Below are 14,209 nucleotides of genomic sequence, written 5' to 3'. Positions count from 1 at the left end.
TGGAGCTGTGTAATTCATTTTAAAGTTTTAATGACTAATCTCTATTGCCAACTTGATGTGACCTAGAATCTCCTGGGAAACTGGCAGACTGGCAGGCCTCTGGGTGTGCCTTTCGGGGATTAGCTTGATTGAGGCAAGAAGAACTACCCACTCTGGGCACACTGTTCTCTGAGCTGGGAACCTGGACTATACAAATGGAGAAAGAACTGAGGACAAGCGTTCATCATTGTCTGCTTCCAGACTATGGACACACTGTGAGCAGATCCCCCCAGCTCCTGTGGCTGCTTCCTCCCCACTGTGATGGTCTGTACCCTGGCATTTTGTTTTTGTTAGAGTGTCTCATCACAGGAATAGAAAAATAAGGCAGATGTCTAAGCACAAGAACCCCTGTGTGCAGGATCCCTTTAGTGGAGCCATACTTCAACTTGCCTGACCCTGGAGCCCTTAGTCATGTCCCACAGAGCCCATGTTCTCTGGAAATAACTCGGGAAATGATTTTCCAAATTCTCTTTTAGCTTTCAAACTTGGTAGTTGACATTTTCAATGATGAATGCTCTATACCTTCAATCCATGTGTTCCCTTTTAATTGTGACTTTCCACCCTCCCCAGGAACTGAGCATGGTGGGTGGCAAATAAATGCTATTGATGGATTTATTTGGCTCTTAAGGTTAATGTATTCTAAACAGGGCTTATTTAATGTGTTTGGCAAAATGTAGCCTAACACACAACAGTTCTGGGGTGGGAAGCCATGTGCTCCGGGAACTAGGTGAAAACCACCAACTCTTCCCAGAGCCAGCCAGAAAGATGCCAGATGACATCTCAGTACCATTTGTCTGTGAGAGTTTTATTCTAATAAGAAAACAAAAGACAGATTCTGTCTCTGGTTAGTAGACTTCTGATCCAGCCTCCTCTTGGGCCTGCTATGCAGAGTCAAAGCGTTTGGTGTTGGGTGTCACTGAGGAGTCACTCTGATGTGACAGCCATTTTCCCCCATCCTTTCCCTGTAGTTTACAAGATAAGTTGCCTCTGTCAGATTCTCCAGAAGAAAACACCCTTCTTTTCATCCCTAGAATGCCGCTCTGTGTCTTCTCCAACAGTAAATTACCAAATGCCACCCTCATGGCTTAAAGGGCTTGTGAAAGCACCAGAGAATTTCCCAGGAATCAGCTTGACTATGTGACATCTCTTGTTTTCATTTGCCCACAAAACAAAGTAACAGTCAGCAGCAGCAACAGCAGCAGCAACAACACACTGAAAAGCTGACAGTCGTTTTTAATAAAATACTTTAATATAGCATTGTGTCTGTCTTTTAACATTATGTATGTCTAAGTGGTTTAATATTGTAATTAAACCTTTTACAACATACTAAGAAGCATAAACATATATTAAATCTTAAGATTCATATAATTCTACTTAGCCTCATGTAGGTCTCTTCTTTTTAAATTAATTCTTAAGTTAACACACAAAGTATTGAGTTTCATCATGGCATCTTCACACGACTGTGTCATTAGCCTGTTTTCCTTCCTCTCCCCCTCTCCCCTGCCCACTCCTTTCCCCCAGCTGATGCCCCTTCTTGGCACAGTGTGTCTCCCTTCTGTTTTCATGCTACATGTTCTACTGCCTTTTCTGTTTCCTACTTCCCTTACAGTATCTTCCTCTATTCCTCTCATAATCCTCTTTCTAGTCTGGGATCTACATATGCACACACACACACACACACACACACACACACACACACACTCTCACCATACATCCTTACCTCACCATTGTGAATGATGCAGCTATAAAAGTGAATGGGCAAGTATCTCTGGTATATGTTGACTTAGAGCCCTTTCAGGTATCCAAGTGGGCTGTATGGTATTTCTATTTATAGGTCTTCTTGAGGACCCTCAATACTCATTTCCATAGTGGATATACATGTTTACACTGCCCTCAACTGGGTATAAAGGTTCCCTCGTCCCCACATCTTCCCCAGCATTTGTTGTCAATGGTTTCTTGATGATAGTCATTCTGAGCAGGGTGAGATGTAATATCACAGCTGACTTAAGTTCTATGTCCCTAATGGCTAAGTGTCAAGTGTAATGTGATGGCAGGCAGCTAAAAGCTGTGGTGTAAGGTTTTTGTTATTGTTTTCATTTTGTTTTGATTTTTTATATTGACCTTCACATTTCTCATCTGTAAATAGGAAGTACAGCTTCCCCATATGCTTTTGTACATTTAATGATAAAACATGAAATGGTCCATACAACTCATACCTAATGCATGTCATCTAATAAACAGATAATAAGTAATTACATTATGGAGAGTCCATTCATTTGACAAGAGGGCTTGGGTGAGTTGGCCCAGTGACATTATTTCCTATGACGCTCTCAGCTCCAATTCTGTTTTTATCTGTTTGCTTGCTTCCTATGAAGCATTCTACACATCTCATTCATGGACATGTTCATCTGAATGTAATTGCCTAGAAACCTAAAAGAAAAAGAAAAAAAAAAAAACACTTTCTATTTGTGTCATTGGTCCAAAGTAGCACCACTTAATTTAAGTTACATGTTTGTTTGTTTGTTTGTTTGTTTGTTTTTGTTGTTCCATGGCAAGACTCTGCAAGTCACTTCAGGCCATGTCTACAGCTGAGATCAGTTTCTGGAGTCATGTGCGTGTGGACTGTGTTTGGGCAAACGTAGGTGCCTCAAGAATATCAGCATTCTGCTAGAAAGGAATTGTGGAGGATTCTGGCAAGTGCTCCTTCAAACGGAGTGGGAATACAGATCATCTAGAGGCTTGCTCATAGGGAAATTCTGATTCAGAAATTCTAAGGTATAGACTAATATACATTTGAAACAAATATTCAAGGATTTGTTCCAGTAGCAAAAATCAATGCCAACACATAACAATAAGACACACTGACTCTAAGAGCTCCTAATGCCAAGAAAGCTTCCCAAGATTCATAACTAAAGAACAAAGACAAAATAACTAAGCAACAGAGAATCAAGCACATTGAATCTCTGCCCCTAAGCAGCTTCTGCATGACTTCTGTTTTGCTCAGCTGACAAAGTCAGCCATATCCATTCCAGAGTAAATTAGGTGATATAGTGTTTACCATCCCTTAGTAAATAAAGAGCACTGTGGGTCATTCAATTCAATAAATATCCATTTCAACCTAGTGCCCATTTCAGATGTTGTTCAAGACCTTGAAGTCAAAATGGTGATCTAAGCAAGAGGTTTGGCAAACTTTTTGAAGGGCTAGTCAAGTCATAAAGTCATGGATAGGCACAGTGATTTACATATTTATGAAAATTATCACCTAAAATGTGAGGCCGGGCGGCGGGGGTGGTGGCGGTGGTGGCAGTGGCGGCGGCGGCGGGGTGGTGGTGGCGGTGGCGGCGGCGGCGGCGGTGGCGGCGGCGCACGCCTTTAATCCCAGCACTCAGGAGGCAGAGCCAGGCGGATCTCTGTGAGTTTGAGGCCAGCCTGGTCTACAGAGCCAGATCCAGGACAGGCACCAAAACTACACAGAGAAACCCTGTCTCAAAGTAAAACAAACAAAAAACAAAAGCGAAATGTAAAAGTATCCTTAACTTATACATAACACAAAAATACAGGCCCCAGCCCATAGATCTTAGCTTGCCAATCACCAGTATGCACAGCCACCATCCTTATCCAAATGATGAAATTATGTGTTGACCTTTTTAAATCAAGTACTCTCTCCCAGCCATCTTTATAATTTGAATGAAGCTGGACCCAATTGTCCAATTTCACCTGAGGATCACTGGTCAGGAGGCACACAGCAAAAGGCCAGACAACAGCATGAAAACACAAAAGATCAGGACTCAAGCACTCAGGATGGAGGGTAAAACATTAACCATGGAATCATCTCTTCAAATGCTTGCCTTTATGCGCTCATCACATACCCTGCAAAGGACAGCTAGTCAGCACAATGTGTCTATGACTAAGTCATTGTACATACACAGAAATGAGCTCCTGCATGTACAAAAGCAAACACAATAAGCTACAGCTATTCCCCAGTAGGATATCCAACTATAGCTCTCAAGCCAAATTGTACAGCTTGGCAACCACAGTTTAAACTTCTCCCAAAGTCCCAATTTTATATGAAAACAAAGTTATTCCTCAACAGCTGGAGTCTAGAAGAGAGAGAGGGTCAACGTGATAATCCTGTCTATACTGAGAAGGCATTGTTTGCAGAACCCCACTTTGGATTTATTACTAAACTGCCAAGGAAGTAAGGAGTCTGCTTTGAGAGCAGGGTTGTTTTTTTTGTTTTTGTTTTTGTTTGTTTTTTTTTAGGAAATAATTTGTTAACTTTTAATTATTTTACTATGTAATTATCCCTCATTTATATACTTGTCTTTTATTAGGGAATTTTTTATTCATTTTTAGATACCAACCCCAAATCCCCCTCTCTTCCCTCCTCCCACCCCTCCAGCCTTCCCTCTCCCCAACCCACCCCCTATTCCCTCCTCCAACAAGGTAAGGCCTCCCATGGGGAGTCAGCAGAGGCTGGTACATTCAGTAGAGGCAGGTTCAAGCCCCTCTCCCTGTATCAAGGCTGTGCAAGGTGTCCCACCATAGTTAGTAGGCTCCAAAAAGCCAGCTCATGCATCATGGATCCTGATCCCAATGCCAGGGGACCCCTTAAGCAGATCAAGCTACCCAGCTGTCTCGCTTATGCAGAGGACCCACCTACTTTCTACTGCTTTTGTGACTTCTCTTGTAGATAACAAGATTGAGCCACGTGCTGTTTGACTCCGCCCACCCCACTATTTATTTTCACAGCTTTGTCCTACCACTTTTAGTTTTTGTGCCTGTTGACCATATGTGACATTAAATGATGTCACTTAAGAGCTACAAAAAAAGATTTACATTGCTATCACCTATAACTTCAAAGCAAAGGTGGTTGTAAGTCAGATATAATGACCAAATTTGCATCCCTTTTCAAGTTATTCATCATTATAAAACTAAGATTAAAAAAAAAAAAAAAAAACCTTCTCTATCCCAAGAATGGCATTTAAAATACATAAGCCATTCTTGTTTATCCTAAACTGACTCAGGGAAGCCCCACCCATAGAGCCACGAGTTTAAAGATAGGAAGACGAGAATCCAGAACCTTGAGCCCATTAACTGCCTACTCTTATTTGAATATCTCTCTTTTTTGATCGTCAGCAGTCTTTGCAGTCACAAGTTCATAAGTTATCTAATTATCTTAGTGGACTCACTAGCATGTCTCTATGTTTGCTTGTTTGTTATCTACAGTCAGTTGTATAAGATTCAAGGAGAAAAAAAGAATAACACAGCATATCTATCTTCAGTTAACTTTTAGAAAAACTTTTTAGATAATCCAAACACATTCAGAACTCACAACCCCTATCCACATACCCCATTAAGAAAATTCTATTCTCTAAAGTGATTAGCAAATAGGGTTAAATAATGTACTATTCTGCAGTTTTCTAGAATTGACATTAATAGGATGTCTTGGTATTTACCTACAATATGCATGTTCTAAGGATGGACAATTTAAGTTTCTTTCATTATTGCTTTTGGCATTATTATGCAACGAGTGGGTATTTTCACTTGTCTTCTAAAGGCCCATGTCAGAAAACTAGATTACTGGCTCGGTACGGGCTTTGGAGTCAAGTCCTCCACCCTCAAAGACACTAGATGCTTCCTTGAGCTTAGTTTCCCCGCCTTAAACAAGATAAAAATCGCATCTGTCCTTGTAGTGGATATCATGCATAAGAATACATGTGATATATGTGGATTGCATGTCATACATCAAGGTTATGCACATGAATGCATGTGATATGTGTGGAGTGCATATACATCAAGTTCAAAGTAACTACTTCACAGGGCTGCTGCTGTTTTCATGTGACTGCTCCTGCATTCCCCTACAGCAAAAAAAAAAAAAAAAAAAAAAAAAAAAAAAAAAAAAAAAAAAACTGAGCACTCATCTTTGGTAAGATAGCTAGGAATAAGCAATACAGTATTCTAAAAGCAAGCCTAATGCCAATCTCTCTGCCCTCCCCATTTTCTGAAAATCTGGTAAGGAACAGTTCAGTTAAAAGAAAATTAAGGATAATTGTTCATTTTCAAAGGAACTCAGAATATGTTTCCCCAAAACAGTTTGTTCTCTGGGTACAAAGTTCCAAGTATAGCCCACTTTCCAGGGACACTGTCTTGAGTCACCCAGAAGTCCCTGGATTTCCTTGCTCTGTGGATCATCCCCAGGAGGGCTGCCATGTCTGTGCCTGGATTTATGGGAATAGCAATCAATCGGGACACAAAGGCAAGTCACTGGCTGGCCTCAGGTCCAGATCTATAATTGGTAACAGAGTATTTGCTACTTCTGCACTTCTTTTTTATTTTCCAGTCCAGCTGCCAAAGGGGTTTCAGACAGTTTCCCAACTATATTCTGCAAGCTTTGGTTTGCCAAGAAGTTTCCACCAACTAGTGGATCAATAAAGTGCATCTTACTCATTTCTGGATGTCTTCAACACTAGCTTTGAGTGTATTGGGATTCTGAAAGAAAAATAAATATAAAACCAAATGAATCCCTTGGTTCACATACCTGAAAAGCCCAAGTTGTAGACTGTTTGCAGGCTCAAATAAATAATGTCATTGTATCTTCTTACTCCTCTCTCTTCTGCCTCCCATCAAGTCTGCCTCGTTCTCAGAAAGTGCCTTGGTGCTATCCATAGGTCTACAGTCTTTTAAAATAAAGCTCAAATAAAGGACCCAAATCCCAAGTCTGACAGTGGTTGGCCCTCCCTGATATAGACACTTGAACTATTGAAAGTAACTCTCTGGCTGGCATAAGCAAGCAGACTAGAGTGGAGTCAATTCTGCTGAATGTTTACTATGGGAGTAGATAAAGCGTGTTCCCCAACTTGGAAATGGAGAATGTTATTTCAAAATTATCACTGAGTAGTCAGAAATGGAGTAAACCAAAGTGCCAGTCTTTAAGCAATGAGGTATCGACAGCACAGCAGATCAGACTTTCATGTCACCTCACTTCTTGGTCATTTGTACCCTTCAGCTCATTCTGATACACAGAGGGGTCTGTGTAAAATTAGAGTATTGTAGGGGAATGTGAGTTGGGGCATTGGGCTAGCTGTGGGGTAAATTCTCACTGCAGTGTATCTGTAGTCTTTTTCTTTAACTTAGGAGGAAAACATCCGGGAGAGCTTGGTCATTTAAGAGGAAGGGACTCAAGAGCCAGGGTGTGTCCCACTCTGCACTGGCCAATGGAAACAAAAAGACAGCAACTTTCAACTTTTCCGTAGTTTAATGTTCTGTACAAACTACACAAATAAGGTGCCGCAGATCCACTACCTAGAAAACAGGGGCTGAATTGTTGACACAGTCGCAACAAATAACAGCTTTGACCCCTGTCCGTGGCAACCAATGACACATGCTTGTAAAGTGCTTCCTGGTTCTATCGACTGTTGTCTTTGTTGTGTTAGTAGTCGTGGTAGTTATATTAATGTAGTTGACCTTATTGAGCTGGCGTGTGGCAGTCATGCCAAGGGCTTTGCCTTTTATCCATTGGAGTGTTATGCTAGCTCTTGTGTGATGTGATGGTCATTACCTCGATTAGGATTCTGAAGCATGAGGAAGTTAGGTAACATGCCCGACATTGCAGAATCAGAACACAAGTGACAGCATTTGTTTGTCATATCTATGCAGAACCACAATGCTGTTCCCCATCAAGGCTCACCCTTTTTGTGGTACATAACAATAGGTAATACTGAACATTCACAAGGCATCAAGTGTTATGCTAGAGACATCGTTTCCCTCTGCACTCTCTGCAATTTCATGCTAACTACTCTGAACGGTCTCCCTACTTTACACATAAGCACAGTGAGACTCATAGATGCTTACTAACTGGCTCCAAGTCATTCACTATAAGCCCAGTCTGGCATTTAGGGTCCTGTCTTCCCATAGACAATACTGTCTGTACCCTTTAAGACTACTCTTACTGTTTTTGCTGCTTTCTTGGAGGTCAGTTAGCCTCAATAGACTGTGGATCTTAAGGGTAAGGACTGGGCCTAAACACCTAGTTCATATAAGGTGCATAATAAATGTCTTAATCATTTGTTCCCTAATGTGCTACCACACTTTAACACATGGAAGGTGTTCTCAAAATGGAAAGAATAAAAGGATATGAAGGCTGGTTATAGACACTGAAGGAATCACGTATTTCCATAGACTGGGAATTGTAGACAGTCCCTAAGGAAGTCAAACCTAAGCTCTATTCTTTGCAATAGTCAATCCTATCCAAGTGACAGTCTTGAAATTGAAATGACCTGGCCTGGGCTAGTTTTTTTGTTTTGTTTTCTCACACATACAGGATGTCAATCACTTCCCTATCAGGATAAAAAAATTGCTGCTAAACAGAAAAGTAAAACTGAACCTTGGGTTTTATCCGTTCAGTCCACCTGATCCAGTACTTACTAAGGTTCACTCACCAGACCTTGAGTATTTCTTTCTGCAGGAATTTCACAGATGTCACAGAAAATGCCATTAGCCCAACAACCAATGCAGCTCCCTGAGAACTAGGTTTTAAACTCCATCCAGGGCCAGGCACTAGGCCCCTTACATATGGATGAGGTACATACAAGATCAAAAAAACAAATATAATTTTTCTCTATGGGGCATCCCTTCCAAAGCAAAATACTAGGCCCTGAAGCAGACCATTAGAGGAGGTGGTGGTTTCCAGCAAGAAGGTAAAGAACACAAATAGCCAGGGATGCTTTGGGAGGAACCTGTTTGGGAGCCCCAGGTAAGCCTAACACAGAATCAAGCCCCTACTTGCAAAACTCAATTGAAACAAGTCCACGTTCAAACAATTGTGGTTTCTTCGAGCTCAGCAGACAGCTGTTTGGGAAGCTGACTCACTAGAGAGGACAAATGTATTGTGCATGTTGCCTTGAGAGCATTTATCAACGTGTGGGAATAAATTACTCAACCTGTTGTAAGAGCAATAGAATGAAAGGATAGCCATGTCATCAACCATATCCTACCATTGACAACCACATCCCTGGAGGCAGATTCACTCCGGTTCTGAGTCTGCTGACAGCCACCTTTCATATGTTTCCCCTGTGTATCTTAAAACAGAGAAGACATCATTTCTATTACAAGAGGCTCTTGTCCCATGATGAACACATTGTCTTTCCTGGCTGCTCTTGAAGGACAGAGCCTTAACTTCCATTAGGTATTCGGTCTCCATAGCTATGAGTTCAAGATCCCAAGTTGTAGGTATCAGTCTAAAGCAAACATAGTAAATCCATTTTCCTTACCAGACACTGGTGTGAATGCAGGACAATCTAACCAATGAAATGTAAGGAAATAGACTCTATGAACTATGAAGATATTTTTCATCCATAATCAAGAGGCTAAAGAGAGAAATATCCAACATACTCTATTTCAACATATCTAGCATTTTGTTTACATTAACATCTGTAATTATTTCAACCTTCTTGATACTATTAGAAGTGACTTCTGCCCCATGAGGACAGCAAAGCACAAGGATGGCAGTCCTGGGGTCCTTAGTGGCCATGTTATACTACTGAAATAATTAAGCTTGCTTATAGGCTGCATAGTGTGTCAGGAGGTCACATCTAACTGTGATTAACCAATCTCTGGCCAAATAATTTACTTGATCACCTAATATAGATGAGCCTGATCCCTGTTTTGAAGCAAAATTGTATTTTCACAAAAATTCTTGTTCTTGTAATGAAGCATAATTGTCTTTCGAGAAAATAAAGCTAAATGGTAGACAATTCGGCCTCCTTCAGATAAAACACTCCCAAATCCGTGAAAACACTCATAATCTAGCATAAGGATTGACAAGCACTTTCTTTAAAGGATCAGATAGTAACCATTTCAGCTCTATGGCCATGCTGTGTGATCTTTGTGTAGTGCAAAAGCAGGAAGGCACAATACATGAGTGAATGGGCATTACCCTCTTCTAATAAAACTTTATTTACAAAAATGCAGAGTCTCAGATGTAGTCTGTCAGATATAGTTTGCCATTCCTAGTCTAGAGCCCTCAGATGCATCCATTTAACGCTAAAGCCCTCCCTATATAACTTGTGCCCTGTCTACCTTTTAGCCTTTAACTTGTACCACTCTTGATGCCAGCAAGCATGGCCATCTTTTTATTTATAAACTGTGTTTCCCCACCTCTATGCACACCCCAACTTTAAGGTCTTTACATATGATGATCTCTTTTCTCTTGGTATGTCATGACTGGCTTTGTCTCAGGATTAATGATTAAATATGTCATTGTCATATCTTTTCTTTTTTTTTTCTTTTTTTTTTTTGAGACAGGGTTTCTCTGTGTAGCTTTGGAGCCTTTCCTGGAACGAACTGTGTAGCCCAGGCTGGCCTTGAACTCATAGAAATCCACCAGCCTCTGCCTCCCGAGTGCTGGGATTAAAGGCGTGCACCACCACTGCCTGGCTAAATATATCATATCTTAAAGAGATTTTTCCTCTGCACTTGAGACTGAGCACATTGGTCTCCCCAAGTCGCTCCTCTTTCCATTCACTGACTTTCTTTCCTTCGTTGGTTTCCTCAGTCTGCATTCTCTACTGCTCCACTATCCATCTTTGTCCCACTAGAAGAAAGCAAGCCTCTTCAGGTCAAGGACCTCAACTATCCTGGTACACTATATTTCTCAAGTCTGGACACAGAAAAGAGTCATTTGTTGACTGCTGAATATATGGAACACTTTTAGTCTATTGTTGGCTTAAGGAACTGTTTTATAAGATTTTTAAAATATGATCCTTAATACACAAATACTTTCTTTTTTTTTTTTAAGATTTATTTTATTTATTATGTATACAATGTTCTGTCTGCATATACACTTGTAGGTCAGAAGAGGGCACCAGATCTCATTACAGATGGTTGTGAGCCACCATGTGGTTGCTGGGAATTGAACTCAGGACCTCTGGAAGAACAGCCAGTGCTCTTAACCTCTGAGCCATCTCTCCAGCCCCCACAAATACTTTCTTTCCAACCTTGCTGCATACTGCTATCCATAACTCATGACTTCCTTCAGAGACAACATACTTTGCTAGTGTTGGGTAAAATGTATACTTGAATATGTAAGTAGATTACCAACAGAAAATGCTAATAATTACCAGCTACTTGCCACTCTCAATGAAACAAGTTCAGTAACTTAATCTTTCAACTGGGAGAAGGTGTGTTCCTATCTGCTGTACTTACAAAATAACTGAACCCACATCTACTCAAAGCTCAAGCCGAGTATTTGGAAGTCAGGCAATGGCAACTTTGGTGGCATGGGGAGGAGAATCCATGTCTTTTGATGGAGTCTTTGCTTGATGAACTCTCACGCGTGGTGGTTTTTAACCAGGAATCTAAACTATGATAAGGAATGTGTTCCACTGTTTCTACTTTAGAAAGTCCCAAGTGTAGCTTGCAAGTACAATGTAGTTTGGGACTAATTCTTACTATGGGTTAATACTAGTTTTTCCAAATTTTTGGATTATCTTCTCCACAGTCTTCGGTGTATGAGTCACTCTCACTCTTGACAATTGCCTGCTTTGCTCTGGCCACTTGCCCAGCCTTTTTCAGACCAGGAAATGTAGTTAAAATATAATCTAGCACTTGACTAAAATATTTAGAAAAAAGGAAGAGAACGAGAGAGAGGAGAAGAGGGTCTTCTCATTAAAATGCTAGGCTCTTTGATGAAGTTCCCACTCAAATATTTCTTTAAACCCCTCCCCTCCCCAGGGATACATTAGAAAACAAAACAAAACAAAAATGTCCCTAATAAAGGGAAGAACCACACAGAAGGAAATGTGAATGGCGACTCCCCTTTATGCTTCCTTCCCCTTGATCCCGAGCTTGTTCCCCTACTGGCAGGTCATTTTCCAGCATTTTAAAAATCTCTCCTCTCAGCTTTCATGTGGAAGCAGAATGTCTTTCCTGCTCAGAAAGCAGACATCGAATTGATGTACACATGAACTTTAGTCATTTCAGCTGGCCACGGCCAAGGCTTCTCTGCTTACGTAACAAGCATTGTGAGCCAGTGTTAAAAAGGCTATTTTGGTCCAGTCCTAGCTCCAGCAGAGGGAGCAAACAAAAGTGCTTACAAAATAACATTAAAGGAAGGCCAGGGCCAGGTGGGAGGTGCTTGCTATTGAGGACAGCCACTTCTATTTCTGCCAAGTATGACCATATAACAATGAAGGCCCAGAACTGCCAAATCTTCCAATTAAACAAAAAAAAAAAATCAGAAGCTAGGACTACTCTTCCAATTTTTAGATGTTGGAGCAATTAAAGTTAGGGCCGGGAATAGAAGATCCTTGATGTGTTCACCAGGCCAGACTGGGCTTTGGGTTACCCATCCAAGGCCACTGTGTCATAGTCACAAGAGTCCATTCAGGGAAGCCACTGCGGTCGGATGTCCTCAGAGAACATCATTAACAGCCTCCACAGAGCACTGGGTGCACCCCAAGCTGCAGACAGTGGAGCTTGGAAGCCACTGCTCTTTCCTGCACCCTAGTCAAACATGTCTTCTGCTCCGCCTGTGTCCTAAGTTTTGTGGCATACAGAATAGATAGAAGTATATGACTTTATGAGGAAGATAGCTGGCCTTTATTTTCTATATAGCTAATGGATGCCCTGGCTATAGAACAGAAAAAAACAAAACAAAAACCACAACCACAACAAAAACAAAATCTGGATTTTTGTCAGTAAAGAATTGTTTTCACCTCTGTATTAAAATGATAAGACTATTTTTTTTTTTGTCTAAATTTAGGCTTAAGCTCAAATCTCTTGACTTGCTCCCCTTAGGCCCATGTCAAAGATGAACAACAAATGCATGCATCCCCCCACCTCCCAGTATTAGAATCCTAGAATCAACAGAGTATCTATTGTTTGCATATCACAAGCTTTTGTTAGTTGGAAAAGAATGTGTTTCTTTCACTTTGTTTTCTTTAAAGAGCTATGGTTTAAGTTAAATGCAAGTGAGTTTTGTTAAACTAAAGATTCATGGTTAAAATATTTCAGCACATGTCATGAAACTTGAGTGTGCCCCAGCTCTGTCTGGAAGCCTATTCCTCCCACTTGCTTCATTTTTGAGCTACTGTTTCTCTTCCCTCCTCTCTATACTGACGACAGACTAGTTCCCTGCAAATAGGATCCATGAGAAAGCAGGATTTCTCACAGGGGCTTGCTGTATGGGTGGCAATCCCTGCAAGTGTGAGCATGGGCTAGACTCAGCTCTGAGTCCCACTGTGCCTGGGTCACCTTGCTGCCCTTTCAACACTGCCTGGCTTCCAGCCGTTGAAGCGTCCTGCTTTAGGACTAATCCCTCCATGTACAAATGTTTACCACAGGTTAAATGTCACTTACAGATGTTGTGTTACTTTTACTGGGTTTTGCATGTCCCCTCTGGATATGTGTTGAATTCTTCTTTAATTTTTTTTCTCATTTTCAAAAATACAGAAAACCATCCTATGGCAAATGGAGTTCCAGATTTTAGTTTGCACCCAGAGTAACGACCACGAGTTTATTTCCATAAGACAATCAAATGTTGTTCGTTTGTTTGTTCTCCTTGCTTCTACTGCGAAACCACAGCACTGACCAAATCTACATTCCTGGCATTTCCCTTAACTTGAAAGCTGCCACCTCAGGTAGACCTTCCTGCTCACCTTCCCAAAGCACCCATCACCCACCCTCCATCTGCTGCATTTTGTCACATCCCCCTTTTCTGTTTTATTCTTGGAAAATGTCTTGTGTCTTTGCTTATCCATGTCTCTGTGTTAACTACATCCACCAGCGCATGAGCTCAGAGGGGCAGACAACTCTGTCTTTCCCATTACTGTATCTTCAGAGCCTCAAGCAGGGCCTGTCCTCTTTCCTAAGACTCATAAAATGCTAACACATTTTATAAGGCTACCAATTCTGTACGACAGGAAGGGAAGAAGTAGACACTGAGGTGGAGATAAGGATGAATGTTTGAAAATGTTGTTGGTATGTTTCTGTTTGGTACCTCTCGAGTACAACAGGGTCCTGACACACCCATGTCCCCACAACCTACACCCCAACTCTGACTTAGTACTCTTTTGCTAGGATGATGCCGGTCCTGGCTTTGTTCTTGAACTCCTAAGCCCCAAACTGTCTTCTTGCCAGTGAAGACATGAAAGTATCAGCTTCTTTCTTC

Source organism: Peromyscus leucopus, chromosome 19, assembly GCF_004664715.2.
Source record: "Peromyscus leucopus breed LL Stock chromosome 19, UCI_PerLeu_2.1, whole genome shotgun sequence".
Taxonomy (NCBI): Eukaryota; Metazoa; Chordata; class Mammalia; order Rodentia; family Cricetidae; genus Peromyscus; species Peromyscus leucopus.
Note: the sequence above shows the minus strand (reverse complement) of the source record.